Raw genomic sequence first — 5,131 nt, 5'->3', positions numbered from 1 at the left:
ACTAATTTACAACAGATATAAGATATGAGACATATCCAATTCTTTAATCTAGAATATTATATGTCATGTAAATAGTTCCGTGGTCACGAATCTGACAGACCCTACGTGTAACGGAAGCAAATCCTCTAATACGAGTCTCTCTGACTTTGGGTTATTGACGCGTGGCCCCGGGTTCATGCGTCAATGACCAGGGAGTACGTGAGGGAAGCCTCGTCCGGGTGTAACAGGGCGTATATGGAGTGCAGAGATTCTAAACACAGGTGGATCGATGCTACTTGTATAGCTGCGCGTGCTTATGGCCGACCGAGACTTGACAGCTCGAAAGAGACGGGTTTGGAAGCTAGACAAACCTAAAATTGGCCCGTTCCAAGCTTTAGATTTTTCAAAGTTGACTAAATTTATATGAAGAAGAAATACCAGCATTTTAATATTAAATAATTAATCCAATATCGTTGGTGTTAATGTAGTTTTCTATAGATTTGATAAAAAATAGTGAAGTTTGATATGTGAAAAAACTAAAACATCTTATATTTTGGAATAGTGGTGTACGAGACAGCTAGTTGCTCATATTCATTGTCACACAGAAGTATTACGGATATGATAGAACGATATGGAACTATTTATATAGAGAATGTTCCATGTTGTATGCAAATATCTAACAATAATATGCATGTAGATGATAAATATAGTAGCATAAAGTAGTACTACTTGTCTAATGTTTAATATTAAGTAGTACCCCATCTGGTTTTAAATATGTCACTAGTAGTAAAACTTAATTAGTTCATGTTGTTATCCTAGTGTCATAGTATATTCAAAATTGGAGCCGTACTATCTGAGCATTATTTATGGCATTTAAAATTTATTCATAAATATGGGCATTTCCATATGGGCCCAACCATCATGCTTTTACTTATCTCCCAATCTTACACAACTTATCTGTTATGAAATAAATTTATTAGTGATCAATTAGTTTGCACATCTTCATAGAAAAATATATTTTAATAGATAGATATGACCTTTCACGAAAGGGTCTGAACCTTTCGCGAAGAGCCCTTAACCCTAAAGGGCCATGTCCTTTGAACACACCCTTTCATCATCATCATCATCATCATCATCATATATATATATATATATAAATAATCAATTTGTTCATTCAATCAATCAATGAATCATTTGTTTATTCCATTCCGCACTTTATTTTCTAATTTTAACACGTTATCAGCACGCTCTTCGCTGAGCGAGAGAAGAGAAGATGGCGAGGACGAGACTATGATCGTCTTCATCGGAATCGGCAACCGGATGTCATCACCCTTTTCCGTCGCAACTCGTCATCTCGTCGACATTATCCGAACCGCGGCGGCCGGCGACGCACCCACGACAACAACTCGATGGCATAATCACGGCATGCATCATCAGCCACGGCAAGGCTTCATCATCGCCGCAGTACCGCTCGCTTCGCCGACAGCCACGCGTGCTTTTGCTGAGTTCGCACATCGAAAGAGGAGCAGCAGATGAGGACCGAGTGCTCCACCGCCGGAGATGCATCACGTCTTCTTCATTGACGTCGTTATGCTGGGTCGACGAGGGCATTTTGCCTATATTCTTTCCGGCGGTTGCAGTTCTGGTGACGCCCTCGACGTGAGGAAACGAAGAGCAGAGGCATTTTTGCTTTTCCACGGTGTCCACGAACTCATCTACGAGAAGCAACGGAGGAACAAGAATCAGAAGCCAATCGCCCAGGCCAAGAACAGATCTTCCAATGTGTTCGGCAAACCACGTGAAGAACAGATGAAAATCAATGCCTTCTTCATTCGCTAGAAGAAAGAGAAGAAAACAAAGGAATATCTCCGATCCTATCCCGCGAGAAGTAAAGAAAGGAAATAGAGGATTAAGGCATATTCTATTCGGCCGGGAAGAATCCAAGATTAAGATGACAGAACATAGCATGAACACTTTGGCTCTATCTTTGCCCAATTGCTCAGGCCAACAAGAGACAGAGACAACTGGATCCCATCCCAGTCAGACTATTTTCATTTTTTTTCTTCTATTCTTGCATCATTAATCGAGTACATGCAGGAAAATCATGAACTAAGACACGGAGCACGACAACCAAATATTGATTGGTCTCAACCACGACAATAACGGCGAACTTCGGAAACGCGACGATTGAGAACAGAAGAAAGGCGATGCAACAACAGACGCACAAAATCGTCACGTTCGTCGGAACTCCGGCATCCGGCACCATCACCTTCTTCCTACGTGAACATCTGGCACCATCCACTGCAAGTCTGCACCAACACTGCAAGTCTGGCTTCACTACGCCAAAACAGTAAATAGGAGCAAGCAATCTGAGACAAGGCTCTAATTGAGACAAGCCTCTAAGGGCACGTCTCAGATTAAAAAAAGAGAGACGCGCTAAAAATACGGGCGCGGCGCTGCGTGGGGTGGGGGAGGGTAAGAGACAAATGCGAGACGCGCCATGGGAGGGCACGTCTCCGATCATTTTAAGATCTGAGATGCGCCTTAACGTGGCTCGTCTCGCATTTATTCCCACCTCAATGCGAGACGCGCCGTGGGAAGGCTTGTCTCCGATCATTTTATAAAGCCACAGAAAGTAATGCGAGACGAGCCTTAGTAAGGCGCGTCTCGCATAGTAATGCGAGACGAGCCTTACTACTTAGTAAGGTGCGTCTCGCATTGATCCAGGGCCCCCAAAAAGGGGGGGGGGCGGGAGGCGCGTCTGTAGCGTACAATATATTACATATTACAATACATTACATGGAATCAATCCCTTGAAACCGAACGAACCGGCTTACATTACATTATATTAGTAAATCCAGCAATACATTACAATGTCTCAAATATAAATAATCTCACAATACATTACAATGTCTAGCTAAATCCAGCAATTATTATTACATCGATATTAATTATTAGATAGATATTAAATCAGGCAATGGCGCTGGCTTACGAGCGCTAGCAGCTTCGCGAGCTGAATCATCGTCCTGCCCCCTGTAAGCGTTGTTGTTCCCTGAGCCACAGCAGTTTAGGGTGACGTTGGCTGAACAGTCGCTGCAGGGGAGGCAGCCGCCGAAGCAGCTAAACAGCTTCGACCAGCTCGGAAATTTCATCCTGGACCAGCTCGTGTTTCGTGGGTTTCGTGAGACAATAGAAATCGATAGAGTACTACCACTAAAGCAAACAAAGAGAAGCTTCCTCCGTGGGTTTCGTGGGTTTGCTGATGCAGATTTAGGCAGAATGCGACGATTCCAACAAATACATGCAACAATGGGGGGGTACCCGATCCTTATGCGCGGGGGATGTTGGTGGTGAAGGGTGTTGTGGTCCCCGTGTCGCAGATCTGCGGCTGGTGGTGGAGAAGCCCGCTGGAGGAGGCGCCGCAGATCTGCCGGTGGCGACCGCCGTGATCTCCGAAGCGGTGCACTCCGGGAGCGCGGCGGTCTCGGAGGATGCGCCGAGGAGGGTGATGCCAAGCGCCGCGGTCTCCGGCACGCTGGGGAGGGGGATTTCAGCCGTGCTCATCTTGTTCAGCAGTATATCTCGCGACTATAATTTCTTTCGTTAAATAGCCGGGACGCGTCTCGCTTTACTTTACTGAGACAAATGGGAGACACGCCACTGGATAGCGGCTCTCAGATCATGCGGATGGGAGACGCGCCACTGGATGGCGCGTCTCAGATCATGCGGATGGGAGACGCGCCACTGGATGGCGCGTCTCAGATCATGCGGTGCGTCTTGCATTTGTTCCCACCTCAAACAAGACCCGCCTGGGGGTCTGGAGGTCCGAACAAGCTGTCCGAACTTGCAGTCTGATACTTTGGTGGTGCGGCTGGGTGGATCTGGGGAAGTGGTGCTGGCGGATGTGCGGCTGGGTGGATTTGCCGCGGCGGGCGGTGGAGATCTCGTGGGGAGCGTGTCGCGGCGGGCGGCTGGAGCACGATCGAGCCTCTTCTTGCTATCGTGTGTCGCGGGGGCAGTGGCAAGGTACCTCCGACATGATATCGATTCTTTTGGGCCAATAAAATTTAGCGCAACTCTAGGTCTAAATGACCGTCGTACTTGAGCCGAGCGGGGCCTTTTATGCCCAAGTCAAGTCTAGCTATTACTACTATACGATTGTTTCCCTCCCATTTTCCAAACGAATTCACCCCAACCAGTGTGTGCGTCCTGCCAGGCTGATGTCGCTGCCTACTTGAGCCACTCGAGCGAGGCCGCCGCCGCATCCATCCCATCTTAATGTGTTTCTCGTCCATCACAACTGTACACATTTTGGTACTTTAGTGCAGTGCTATAAGTAGAGTTAGAAAAACTCATTCTACTGCCTTAATTAGTTTTCTTTGTCCATTTAGCCTTGGAATAAAATTTTGGTTCGATTGACTTTCGAAAATGTTTGAATTTTCCTTTTGGTTCACCATGTAATAATTAAGTTCTAAGTTCAAACTTTTATGGCTAGAATAGGGCATTATAACTTATGTTCAAAAATACACCAAGATTTTTTCATGATTGTCTTCAGACGTTAAGAGCATCTAATACTAAATTAATCCGAGATAAATCATATAGCATGAAAAGTAAAGATGAAAATCTTAAAATATTTTTTCTAGCACATGATATCATGTCATTTGCCATCTAACAATATTTGAACTTAAACACTAGTTGTGCATGGCCTCAAACTATGAGAATTCTAACATTTTGATTTCATATTCTATATAGATGTCGTATCGGCGTTGGATGTATGGTCCACACCTTTGCAAGGAGTTTATGGATGGTGTTCAAGCCTTCATTAAGAACGCGAACAAAGATATGGTGGACAATGGTATACAGTATCTTTATTGCCCATGCAAAAATTGCAAAAATGAGAAGCGATATCTTCAAGAGCACGTGTTGAAATCACACTTGATCAAACGTGGATTCATGGAGGATTATCGATGTTGGAATAAACACGGTGAAGAAGGACTTAATGAAGCAGAGAGTAGGGATTCCTATATGGAGAGGGAGGTCCATAGCGTTGTCGAAGAAGAGGAGGACGATGTGGACGAGGCGGATATACTAGGGTTGAGCAATGCCGACATCATGGAACAGGTACTAATCAAACCCGGCCCCATAATAAAGC

Source organism: Panicum hallii, chromosome 8 (genome assembly GCF_002211085.1).
Source record: "Panicum hallii strain FIL2 chromosome 8, PHallii_v3.1, whole genome shotgun sequence".
Classification (NCBI taxonomy): Eukaryota; Viridiplantae; Streptophyta; class Magnoliopsida; order Poales; family Poaceae; genus Panicum; species Panicum hallii.
Note: the sequence above shows the minus strand (reverse complement) of the source record.